Raw genomic sequence first — 14486 nt, forward strand, 5'->3', positions numbered from 1 at the left:
TTATTGTAACACTTCTTCCCGGATTGTTGGATCCTGAAATAGTGTGTTGTTAAGTTGCCAATTTCAGGTCCCCACAGGAGATGTTTAGATGTCTATATCTATTCCTATAGGGGTGGGATCTGATATTGCAATGGAACCTATTGTAGCACCTCGTACCCTTGGTAGGAGAGCATGTGGGATCAAAAATAAATCTATTTGTGTGCAAGTGTTGTGGAGGTGAAAGTAAAAAGTATACTCTTTTTGTGTTGGGTTAAGGACATGCCAAACATCTACTGATTGGTGGGGTTGTAAATATTTTTTGACTCTTTTGAGTGTAGAAAATGAGATGTGTGATGCACCGCAGGACACGTCTATTGTCAAGTCCAATATAAAGGTAAAATCTCCTCCTAGAATGAGAACCCCCTCAAAGAACTCCTGTAGCCCCTCTAAAATTGATTCCAGAAAAAGTACCCAAGCTGTGTTTGACAAATATAAGTTTGCTAATGTACACAATTGATAACCAATCTTTCCCTTAGGAAGATAGCTCTACCATCTTGAACACAACATATATCATGGAAATGCCACTGAACTGACTTATGAAGCAATATGCTGCCCCCTTTATGTTTTTAGTAGCGGAGGTTCTATGGTATACTGTTGGATAATACTGGTTAAAGAATTTCACGTTCAATATATTTTATTGGGTTTTTAAAAACAACAACATGAACAGAAATTTCCAGTGATAATTAACAGCCAAGTGAAATGAGTGGAAAGCATGACTTAATTATCCATAATACCAGACATGAGGCTCTATGACTATTAGTAAAAGTCAGGACAAGTGCTGTGTCCGCGACTGGGGTGTCATCCCTTCCCCCAGATACCCCACCTGGGAGCACAACTGCATCAAGGGGGATCAACAGCATGACCAGCCTCAACCAGACCCAGCGATTCTATATACGGAGCGCACCAGCACTCTTATAAGGAGAAACAGGCAGACGCCGCTCCGATCAAGTCCGTAACAACTGCTGCAATAACAGCAAATGGCAAACTCAGAATGCCAAATTTCTCATCATTCTCAACTGAGTAGTCTCAGGGGTTAGATAAAAAAAAGACATATGGAATAGCATACATAAAAGGAAAAAACTCCTACCTATGCATTAGCAAATTCACTCCGCGTCTGTTAATCTGGCGTGCAACAAAAACAAAGGAAAAAAAGCCTAGCCCCGTGTGGGGGAAAAGTAATTCAATGTGGTGGAGTTGAGAAAGGAAAAGTGGAGAGGAAAGTAAGCAGTAAAGGAAGAGTAGTAGAAGATCAAGAAAAGAGGACCCAGAGTTCTCAGTGAACAACATCCTTCAGCAGTCATCCAGGTGTGGACGACAGCGATAGCTTAACAAAGTGTGCCCACAGTTCCCAAGTTAGCTCAAAGAGTTTTCGTTTATCATTCACAACACTGGCCACTTTTTCATGCAGCATTATCCAGGATATCTTTTGTTTTATGCAGGGGACAGACACAGAGGAAACTTCCACACTCTGGCAATAGTGATCTTAGCTGCTAGTAACATCAAATAAATTAAACATTTAGTATGGTGTGGGACCCGATCCGGAGTGTCATTCAGAAAAGCGACAGAAGGTGATTGATCTATTTCAAAATTTATTACTTTTCGTATCAAAGCAAAAACCTTATTCCAAAATCTCATAATTCTGGGACACTCCACTAAATGTGAAGGATTGTTCCTCACATGGAACACCCTCAAAAACAGTTCTGAGACGTTGATGGGTACATTTTGGCTAAGCGAGAGGGAACCAGGTACCCTCTTGTCAGTGCTTTGACACTCGCCTCTATCAAGGAGACGTTCAATATTCCCCTGTAGGCAGACCGGAGCCTGGTACACCAAGACTCAGGCTCCGTTGCAACACCAAGGTCCCTCTCCCATGCCAACATGTATGGTTGCTTCAGTGGTGGGTCCAGTAACGATGCATAAACTATGGAGATACCACCCCTGGTGCCCCGATCTTCAGCACACCATTGTTCATATGGTGTTATTGATGGAGGGTGTGAGGGGGAGTGGTGGCCTGATAGGAAATGTGCAATTTGGAGAAAGTGTGGAGGAAGAAGAGGAAACCGAGAACTCTTTGCGGGAGTTTGGTTGGAATTACAGCCCAACCCCTGAAAAAGAACCCCACACCATAATCCCCCCTCCACCATAAACACCCTGCCACACCAGGAGCAAGTGATCCATAGAATATCTGAATATTGCCATCCTACCATTTTCAAAATCCCTAAATATTGTGTTCACTACATTGCCCATCTAAATGTTTAAGTTATTGACACTCCCAGCTGACACTGCCAATTGTGGAAGCGAGTTCACGTCCTCCCCTTAAAATCATTGTTGCCCTTCTCTGGACTATGTCCAGTTTCAGCACATCCTTCCTAAGTACTAGTGAACAGAACAGGATGAAATACTCAGGGTGTGGTCAAACAAGAGTTTTGTAAAGTGGTAGAATTATAGTCTTCTCTCTTTGAGTATATAATGCAGTATTTAATGCATGCTACTAGTCTGCTAGCCTTGCTTGCTGTAGCTTGGCATTGCATGCTATTGCAGAGTCTTGGAATTCCCAGATCCTTTGCATCCTTGATTCCACTAGAGGTTCTCCACCTAGCGAGTAACTTGCATTCATATTTTTAGCCTAGTAGTCTCCCATACCTTTATTTTATCTAGGTCATCATGTAAAGTTGCTATATCCTGTTGGGAAGTTATTACCCTGCTTAACATTGAATTGTCAGCAAACACTAAGACTGAACTATTTATTCCAACCTCTATATCATTTGTGAACAAATTAAACAAACATGGTACCAGGACAGAACCTTGGGGTATCCCACTTACAACTGCAGACCATTCAGAAGATATGCTATGTATCACCACCCTCTGGACACTGTAAATAGTTTTCTATCCAGTTATACACAATTGTTTATGCCAACACACCTCAATTTGTGAATTAAGCATTTATGGGGTACCATAGCAAATGCTTTGGTCAGATATAGACAAAACAGAAAGAGGGGCCAGTTGGGTACCTAATCCTTATTATCAACCAAAAAAAAGAAAAAAGGAGAAAAAAAAAGAATACTAAAGAGATGTTGAACTTTACCAGTACCAAAAAGGAGGACTGTACACAGGCATACATATAAAAGTATCAAACTTCTTACACAACAACATATGTTTTTTAAAAAAGATTTAAAATAAAAGAAAGAAAGAGCCATAGCTCTCATACAGTATACTAAATAGTCTAACATAAACTATATTGATAAAGGAGTGAAGAAAATGCACAAACCGCTAAAATTGCAAAGTAATCACTCACCCTGCGCTCTAATTTTGCCAGAGATATGAATGTACATACATACAGGACCTGTAAGGTCTCAGCTGCTGTTATATTAAAAAAGTTATGAAAAAAAGGTGTAATAGACAATCTAAAAACATATAGATAAATCCACAACACTAACAGCGCTAATGAACAAAGTCTACTGATATCAATAATAAGGTCACTCCCCTGTGGGAAGGATGATGCCAAAAGATGGAGTTTTCAATCACAAAACAGTTCCAGTAAGTGACAATCCAAATCCCAGGGAAAAGGGTGTGAAGGATTTCTTAATCATCCACCAAAAATCCACCAATCACCGGTGCTCCCCCCTCTCTCCTGGAACTCACCAGATAAATGATCAAAACTCTCCCTCAGAGTATACTCCGATCACCATATATATGTCTCCAAACTCGTAGGATCGAAACTCCATGTGAACCTTATAAGCCTTCATAGAGAACTCCATTCATGGTAGCCAAGCATGTAGTTCGCTTCCATGTGCTGGTCAAACGACAGACTTGTGCACAGGTGAGGGTATTTATGGGTAATCAGCCATTTTTTTCCTTACCCAACTTCCATGTGCAGATAGTGATAGTGGACACTGATCGAGTGGTTCGTAACTGCACCAGCTTTAGAAATACATATTCAGGGTTTGCTCCCCCAACTTTTTGCTTGTTTATTATGTATTCGGTCTGACCAGACTTCTGGGGTTGAGCCCGCACACACCTGTACTCGATCAGTGTCCACTATCAAGTAGATATAGGAGGAGTCCCTTGTAGTGCATTAGCACATCTCTCCCAGCAAGGAGTGTTGTCTCCAAGGGTTAGAGAGGCTGGATTCATCCTTTTTTATGGATAGTGTAGGACCCACTAACAATGGGGTACTTTGACGTAGTGGTGGGCTTGAGCACGATATGGCCATATGGTGGGACCAAATCCCCATTTTTATTTATGGATTGTCTCCATATTTGATAGTCATTTCTTTTGCATGTGTGCACTATTCTTTTTTAATAAATATAATTAAATAATGCCCCTAGGGATGTGGATCTAATAGCTGGTTTATAATACAATTGGTTTTGTTTGACTCAAGATAGGGTTATATTTTCAATATGCCAGTGTAGGAAATATACGTAAATACCTGCAAAAAGTGTCTGAGACCATTTCATCTACTACTACCCAGCTTCTACTGCTGGAGCTCTAAAGTATATTTTAAGTCAATGCAGTGATATAAGTCCCTGATCCATTTCTTTTGCTTGTCTGTTAAATTTATAAATACCACGTGTCTTTTCTATGTTACTTAGGACAATTGTCTGTGCTGCCAAGTTATATAGGTCCTGATGAAGCAATGGAATGCGAAACCCGTCGACCTCTTGGAACAATCAGCATAAAAACTGTTTATGTTAGACTATTTAGTATACTGTATAAGAGCTATGGCTCTTCCTTTTTTTGTTTTATTTTAAATCTTTTTAAAAAACATATGTTGTTGTGTAATAAATTTGATACTTTTATATGTATACCTGTGTACAGTCCTCCTTATTGGTACTGGTAAAGTCTGACATCTCTTCAGTATTATTTTTACTTCTTTTTTTCTGTTTTTTTTTTTGGTCAGATATAGGGCCACTACATCCACAGGCCTTTCTATATCCAAATTACAGCTCACTTTATCATAGAATGTTAACAATTTGGTTGTCCTTGGTCCTTTCCTTTTACCTATTGAACCGGGATGGAGTCGCACGGCACTCCCACTGTGCGCCTCAAGTCCCAAACCTCCCCCCCTATACATACTTTATCATAGAATGTTAACAATTTGGTCTGGCAAGAACGATCTTTCATAAATCCATGCTGGCTACTACTAAGGCACCTTGCACACGATACTCCTGTTAGAGCATCTACGTTTTCTGGCGTAATTGTAATGCGCGCATTTTCGCGAATTTCCGTGCTTACACGCTCGCGCGAATTCGCGTAAATGCGCGCAATTGCGCATAAATTTATTCTAGCGTTCTAGATATTCAATTGACATTTAGGGTCATTTGCGCGCATTCGCGCGCATTCGCGCGTATTTGCGTATATTTGCGCGTTTTTGTGCACATCAGGCGTAAATTACTGACCAAAAATGCAGATTTTTCTATTTTGTTCTTACTGAAGAATAAGCGGCGCTCAATTACGCGGCTGTGTGCATAGGCACATAAAAATGAATGGGCTCTATTTTAGCACAGAAAAAAAATGCTGTACTGAGCATTTTTAAGCTGCAGTGTGCAAGAGGCCTAAGGATACTGTTTTCATCAGCAAAGTATTGGATATGGTCCTATATCTTCCCCTTCAATAGTTTGCATACTATTGATGTTTAGCTGACTGGTCTGTAGTTTCCAGGTATGTAATCTTGGACCCTTACAGTAAGTAAGCTGTCCTTACAGATTAGGAATGACAGTCTGGCTATAACACAACTATGTTCTTTGAAGTCACTCAGGTATAAGCAATCTGGACCTGGTAATTCACAGCAAGTGTTTCAAGTCTTTTTTGAATACTGGCTTCTGTTAGCCACAAGGGGACGTTCTGTGTTGTGTTACTATTAACAATTACTAAGCTTTTCTTTTTGTAAAGTTGAAGAGAAGAATGAATTTAATACAGTTGCCTTTCCCTTGCCACTTGTAACTAACTTCCCATGTTTATCCTTTGCAGGGCCAATACTGTATGTCCTGACCTCGCCTTTTTACTAAAATTATTAAAAAAAAAATATTTGGGGATTTTTTTTTACTCTCCTCCAATATGTGTCTCTTGTGGTCTATTTTTGCTGTCCTTATCTTGCTCTTACATTTCTTTTTGCATTCCTTGTTGAAATGTTGACGTGACCCCCGGCCGTATATTTTTTAAAAAGCATTTTTTTCTCTGTGATATGCCTTTTTACTCTAGAATTTAGCCACCCAGGTTTAACTTTAGCTCTTTTATATTTGTTGCCCACTGGAATACACTGGCTAATGCCATTACTTAACATGTTCTTAAAGCACTCCCATGTGTCCTTTGTTTCTAGGATATCATCCTATTTAATTTCATGCATTATTGAGCACAGTTTAGTAATGCTGACTCTCTCTCCCTGCACAGTCACAAGCCAATCATGTGAGCTGCCAGGCCAGGTTTCTGATACTCCCACACTGTCGAAATGTTCTTCGAAATGTATCTGAAGTTCCAGTTTTTCCATTTCATTAACAAAACTTCTAGCAGTTATGAACATGCTTTTTAGGTTTGTACAAGCACATATTATTTTCTCCTTGTTTGAAGCTTCAACAGAGTTCTGCCAGGCTATGCACATTATTCTTAGGCACCACTCTAGTTACACTACCAACACTGGCCACAGCAGCACTCTCTGATCCTCGCTCACTGCTTGGTATAGCTTCCTCTGACCCCTCCCCCCACCACCAGTTTAAAAGTTCCTCTAACTTTTTGGCCATATTCTCCCTCAACAGAGCTGCACCCTGGCCATTTATATGCAGTCCGTCTCTGCTATAGAGCCGGTAACTGACCGAAAAGTCAGCCAAATTCTCCAGGAACCCAAACCTTTCTTTGTGTATCAATTCCTCAGCCACTTGATAAGTTCCCTAAGTTCCTGCTGTCTCTCTGGTGTGGCTCAAGGTACAGACAGTATTTCTGAAAATGCTGTCTTGGAGATCCATTTTATTTATCTCCCAAGTCCCTGAAATCATTTTTTAGGATGTTTAATTTTCCTCCAACTTTGTCATTGGTGCCAATGCCAATATGTGCCATGAGAGCTCGGTCCTCCCAAACCCCACTCAACAATCCGGCCCTCGGAACCACAATGTGCAGAGCCAGCGCCCACTAAACAACGTACTGTTCAGCGATCACAGTCTGTGATAGATTGTCCTATCTGTTCTTCTGTCACATATCTTGCCTTGCTAAGCCTGTCGTGCAGAGGGAGGCCTCTATTACAGCTTTAGCTCGGGAACCACTGATGTTGCGACAGTGGTCGCAAGAGTGTGGTGTGGTATAAGTGCCTTTGTAGTCTTCCGCTGGTTGCAATTATGCGTAGCAGATGCATCACCATAGTTTGCTGGATAGCTGGAGCAGCAGAAGGCAGCAGGAACGGCACACTCTGGTAGACAGCAGACAGCAGTAGACAGCAGCTGATTGCAGGTGCAGGAAGACTGGCGGTCCACAGCAGGAGTAGCACTAGTGAGAACTAGGCTGGGTGCAAGCAGGACAGATGAACTGGATGAACAGCTGGATCCAAGGTCAGACGAGTCAGGTCAGCAACAGATGTTCAGGTATGAGCATAGATGGCAGGCAGAGTATCATCAGCAGAAGGCAGAGCAAAGTCAAGAGACAAGCCAAGGTACGGGCAGGTAGGGGTCAAGCAGGGTCAAGGAGCAAGCCGAGTCAATCACAGCAGTCAGCACAATTAGATACAGGAAAACGGGTACAGATCAGACAGCAATGAACTAGTGTAGTTGCTGCACTTATATAGGCCACTTGACGCCAGTGTCAATGTCAAATGCACTTATGCGTGCACATGTGCAAAGCAAGATGAGCACTCAGAGTACCGCACCTGCACATTTGCATGTGCCTCAAAACTTCAGCTGAGCTATGGCCAGCCTGTTCTTGACACCTTCTAATAATTGTGTCTCTTGCCAGTATCTGTCTATCCTTTTCTGTAACCTTGCTCCATCCTCACAGGAGCAATTGTTCCTCTGGCAGCTAGGGGAGTTACTCTGCTCCAGCAATGCCACTCCTGCACTGATATCCCCAACATCACACAACTGGGTGTATTTATTGGAATGTGTCAGCTCAGGACTGGCCTTTCTAATGCCTTTCCCTTTAAAACATTGTCTGTCACCCCAACTACCTTCCTCTAGTGCCTGTACCTCCATATCACCACCCTCCTGTTTACTGGCCCATGCCAGCACCTGACAGGTATGGTCCAAACTCCCCTTCGGGTTGACAATGCTTTTCAGTGTTGCCTCCTTAGTGTCAGCATCAGGGTTTCCAAGGAAACAATTACCAACCATATTTTTTCACTTTCTGCTATAAAAAATATGCAATATTTTTTTTTCTAAAAAAAAAAAATCTAATTTATTCGTAAATTTTGGCCAATATTTATTCTGTTACATATTTTTGGTAAAAAAAAATCCCAATCAGCATATTTTGATTGGTTTGCAGAAAAGTTATAGTGTCTACAAACTATGGGATATATGCTGGAATTTCTTTATTTTAATATAAGTAATGGCAGCGATTAGCGATTTATAGTTGGACTGCAATATTGCGGTGGACAGTCTAACGCTAACTGACACTTTTAGCACTTTGTAGGAACCAGTGACACTAATTCAGTGATCAGTGCAAAAAAATATGTACTGTCACTATACTCATGACACCGGCTGGGAAGGGGTTAAACATCTAGGGTGATCAAAGGGTTACATACAGTATGTGTCTAACCAGTGTTTTTGTGCACTTTGTGTTGTATTTTTCTAAGAAATTTGATCAATCTTATTCTCTGCCATTGACCGGCACCCACTGATTGGCTTGTGCTGTGTCTAGTCACAGCACAGGTGTAGCGCTAGCTGGCAAGCGCGCACACGCCCCCCTTCCTGGAAGTGCCAGATCATGTGCAAGTTATGTGATCCGGTGCAGGAGAGCTACTCTGCCACCATATACCTAAGTTATGCAGTAGGCAAGTGGTTAAGGAACATGTACATGGTGAAGGATGGCCACTGAGTCACATCACCACTCCCGTTGGACATATTATCAACTAACGTAATAGGGATGATCCAGGAAAAATTAGGAATTATATTTTATATAATTTATTGTTACTCTTTCTTCCTAACTTTATTTTATTCTAAGCACTAGTTATTTCCTAACTGTTTGGGATCTCCTGATTACTGACTACACAGCCCCTGGTGTCCTCTTTTTGCTCTTGCTCACTGATCACAAGGCCCCTGGCATCTTCTCCTCCTGCTCCCATTCACTGATCACACAGCCTCTAGCCCCCTTTCCCCCTGCTTGCTGTTACTGATCCCATGGCCCCTGGTGTCACACAGTCCCTGATGTTCTCCCCTCCTGATCCTGCACACTCTTCTTCCACTCACTGCTCACACAGCCCTCGGCATCCTATTCACCTAGCCCTGCTTACTGGTCACATGGCCCCCAGGTGTCATCTATCCGTGCTCCTGCACACTGATCAAATGGCCCTCGGTGTCCTCTCTTCCTCCTCCTGGTTGCTGATCACACAGCCTCCGGTATCCTCTCAGACTGATTCCACTCCTCACTCACACAGCCCCTGCTGTCCTATTTCTGCTCACTGATCACACGGCTACTGTTGTCCTCTCCTCCCACTCCCTGGTCAGACAGTTTTTGGCATCCTCTCTATGTACTCCTGCTCACTGATCACATGGCTCGCTGTGTCCATAGCACTCACTGTGCCCCAGTCGCAACACCACAGCACTCACAGCGCCCCAGTCACAATACCTCTGTACTCAAAGCGCCCCCCTCACAATACTTTAGTATTCACAGTGCCACAATCACAATACCTCAGTACTCACAGTGCCCCAGTCACAATAAATCAGCACACACAGTGCCCCAGTCACAATACTTTAGCACTTATAGTGCCCCAGACAAAATAAATCGGTGCACAAAGCACCTCCTTCACAATACCTCAGTACTCACAGTGCCCCAGTCCCAATAAATCAGTACAAATAATGCCGCTGTCATAATTCCTCAGTACTTGCAGCACCCCAGTCACAATACCGCAGTATTAACAGTGCCCCAGTCACAATACTTCAGTACCTACAGTGCCCCAGACAAAAGAAATCAGTACACACAATGCCTCTGTCACAATACCTCAGTACTCACAGTGCCCCAATCAAAATACCGCTGTACTTACAGTGCCCCAGTCACAATACTTCAGTACTCACAGTACCCCAGTTACAATACCACAGCATTCACAGTGCCCCAATCACAATACTTCAGTACTCACAGTGCCCCAGTCACAATAAATCAGCACACACAGTGCCCCAGTTACAATACCTCAGTACTTACAGAACCACATTCACAATACCTTAGTACTCACAGCACCCCAGTCACAATACTGCAGTACTTATAGCACCTCAGTTACAATACCTCAGTACTCACAGCACCCCAGTCACTCACTATGCCCAAGAAACATACAGTATCTCAATAGCACTGTTTACAAACACCTTGCCGCTCACTGCTTTTTTCTGGGTCACCGATTTGCACCACTGTCTCTCTGTTCTCCTTGGTTCCCTGTCAGCTCTTTCCCTCATGGCAGGTATTCAATAAACCTCCTCAAAAACAAACATAACTTCTGTATACTTCTGATTGGGGAAATTATCTCATTATTGCAGCACTTTATCACTTTTCAATGCAATAACAAACAGAGCGCAGATTTATAGTATCTCCCAAAAGTGAGTTCACCCCTCACATTTTTGTAAATATTTTATTATATCTTTTCATGTGACAACACTGAAGAAATGGCACTTTGCTACAATGTAACCTAGTGAGTGTACAGCTTGTAAAACTTGGTCAATTTGCTGTCCCCTCAAAATAACTCAACACACAGCCTTTAAAGAGGTTGTAAACCGATAATTTTTTTTTCTTTTCTTTACATCCTGAAAGATAAAGACATAATGAGCTAGTATGCATCGCATACTAGCTCATTATCAAATACTTACCTTAGAACGAGCCCTCGCCGCGCCGCTCTCTTACCTCTATGACAGGCGACATGTACAGTCGCCCGTCTTCCGGGATCGCGGCATCCGGCCATCTGATTGGCCGGAGCCGCGGTGACGTCACTCCCGCGCACGCGCGCGGGAGCCGACGGTCACGGCACAGGGCTCTGAAGGAACGGCACGATCTGCCGTTCCTTCAGAGCGCATGCGCCAGTGACGTCACTGGCTGCATCAAATGTAAATATCTCCTAAACGGTACATGTTTAGGAGATATTTACAGTACCTATAGGTAAGCCTTAACATAGGCTTACCTATAGGTACAACTTCCTGAGGAGGGTTTACTTCCTCTTTAATGTCTAAACCGATGGCAAGTGAGTACCCCCCTAAGTGACAATGTCCAAATTGGGCCCAACGTGTCAATAATTTGTGTGGCCACCATTATTTTCCAGCATTGCCTTAACCCTCTTGGGCATGAGGTTCACCAGAGCTTCAAAGGTTGCCACTGGAGTCCTCTTCCACTCCTCCATGATGAAATCACGGAGCTGGTGGATGTTAGAGACCTTGTGCTCCTCCACCTTCTGTTGAGGATGCCCCATAGATGCTCAATAGGGTTTAGTTCTGGAGACATGCTTGGCCAGTCCATCACCTTTACCCTCAGCTTCTGTAGCAAGGCAGTGGTCTTTTTTGAGGTGTGTTTGGGGTCGCTATCATGCTGGAATACTGCCCCGTGGCCCAGTCTCTGAAGGGAGGGGGATCATGCTCTGCTTCAGTATGTCAAAGTACATTTTGGCATTCATGGTTCCCTCAATGAACTGTAGCTCCCCAGTGCTGGCAGCACTCATGCAGCCCCAGACCATGACACTCCCACCAACATGCTTGACTGTAGGCAAGACGCACTTGACTTTGTACTTCTCACCTGGTTGCCACCACACACACTTGACACCATCTGAACCAAATAAGTTTATCTTGGTCTCATAAGACCACAGGACATGGTTCCAGTAATCCATGTCCTTAGTCTGCTTGTCTTCAGCAATCGTTAGACATTGTTTTTTTTATTTTGAATAAAAGAATTGTCAAAAACTGTCTGTGTTTTTATTTCTTTTTGACACTATTTTTTGGTGAATAAGTAGGAGTACAATGTACCCCATACTCATTTAAACGGTGGGGTGGGGTTTCTGGGGGCTCCCTTGTTAAAGATTCTGGGAAGTCCCCTGCCAACAGACCCCCACAACCACCGCCCAGGATTTTGGGGAAGAGGTCTGGTATGGATTTTAGGAGAACCCCAGCTGATGAATCATCTGTTGTTAAGGATGCAGGAGCTGGCTTCCTGACCCACTTCCTAACAACCAGCTAATGTTAAAGCTGCTGGTGGCTGTCGGCTCCAAAAATTTGCATCTGAACCTCATCTTAATTCGCAGCTGAACCTCTGAACAGTTGCTGAGGAAATTCACAGTGAAGACAGAGGTGAAATTTACACTGGACATGTGTGACTGTGAACCTAGCCTATCTGTTGTTTCAGCAAATGAGTGAAAGCACCAGTGTATGTAAGTCACTACAATGTGCTTTCCCTCAGTGTGCACTGCAATCAGCTAAATCCTGGATATGGGATAGTTCATTTATATGTGCTGCTTGTGGGTCCCCTACGTGTCCATCAGAAGGTAAATGTCATACTTTGCTTTTATTTTTCTGGACGCTTCAAAATGTCCCTGCTGTTTACAAATGTCAGAAGCAACGACACTCGCATATGCACCCACATACTGTTGTGTTTTGATCTTTGTAATGGAAAGTAAACTTTCACAGATACAGAACATAAGATCTTTATGAAGAGACCTAGACCTAGATTTAACCCAAACTTGTGACAAAAACTTTTTGAAACAAAACCACAACAAATAAAAGTGCCAGTAGAATCCCAAGTCAAGTTTTTCGAAAGTGTATTTGTTTCTTTAGGGACAGAAATTTCGCACAACCTTGTTTATTAAACCAGGATCTTACCCTATTTAGTTATTTACTTTCTCAAAGATAACCATCTATCTGTTCCACCTATGAAACTGGTATTAGAGGAAGAAAAAAAGATAACTACTCTAAGACTTTACTATCCTTGCAAAGGGAAACACCTTTGGAAATTGCATGGCAATATTCTTTATCTTTGCTTATCTTCATTCTTTACCTAAATTGACTTAATTATTTCCAAGTTTTTACTTTGAATGTAACTAGTGTAGTGTTACAGTAACAGGTGTAACAGGAATAACAATGTAATAGGTTCTGGGATGACCTCGGAAACATATGGCATGCAGTTTCATAGATGATAATAAAATACAGAGCAGAAATAATTACATATGTAAACATTTCTTACATAATTATGTGTGTTAGTATGTGTCTGTGTGATTTTTTTTCGCCCCTAACAATTCCTATAGTCCTGTATAGACTGCTTCATGGGGAAGTCATCTAAAGCTAATACTACTTCTTACTCTAACAGTATAGAAAGAACCATTTCTGCATTCTAAAGTTAAACATCCTTTTTTATAATCTCAAATTATGGACGTGTATCCTCTTTAGGGACCTTAGAGTAAATGGTTTATTACAGTTACTGGATTCACCTTTGATAAAGTTGCACATTGTAATCACATTCATAATCTACAAAACCTTTAAAAGAGTAGATTTTGATTATCTGTGTGCAGCACGATGCTGCTCAGGAGCAAGCGGGGATAAGTTTGGCTAACTTAGGCTCTCCAATTACCAGGAATAAAGTGTAGAGGGGATTATAAGCTGTAGATGTTTGTGGGTGCAGCCTGGTTTGTGAGAACCTTTATGGGTTACTTGCTGCCATTCAGGATCCAGTTTATCTGGATTCTGAGTTGGGGAAGAAGGTGCATTGGGAATTCCATTCTGTCAACTGGCTCAGACCTTTGTTTAGGGAATCAATCACAGGAGTGGAGTCATCTTTCTAGATGAGACTCTTAGCTGGGTACACCTATTTGTAGATAGTGCTGTGGTTCCTCAACCCCTTGGAGAAGATATTGAGATTTGTATGTGTTTGCAGGGTATCCTTTAATAGATCTGCAAAAAATTGGAGACAGTGTATTGGAATGGTAACAGTGGCGCTCCCTGGATCTTGAGAATAAACTGCTCCTTAACCACATTATTCAATCCTGGTAGACATCATGCCAGATTGTGCCTAAATCACAGGAGATCACATGACAATTGTAAACAATAGATGGCTTCTTTTCATGCCATCTGTGTGTACTGTGTACAATTGTGTTGCTAGCTGCGATTGGTCACACTGATTACATGGTACAGACAGGGCCAATCACAGCCCATCTGTACCATGTGATTAGCTGTGACCAATCACAGCTAATCACAACAAAACACACTGAATAATTCAGTTGCATTCAATAAAAATAGTTGCAAAAAAAGAAAATCATAAAAAAAGAAAGAAATGTAATAAAAAAGTAAAAAAAAAAAATA

Source organism: Pelophylax lessonae (genome assembly GCF_965119305.1).
Source record: "Pelophylax lessonae genome assembly, chromosome: 4".
Classification (NCBI taxonomy): Eukaryota; Metazoa; Chordata; class Amphibia; order Anura; family Ranidae; genus Pelophylax; species Pelophylax lessonae.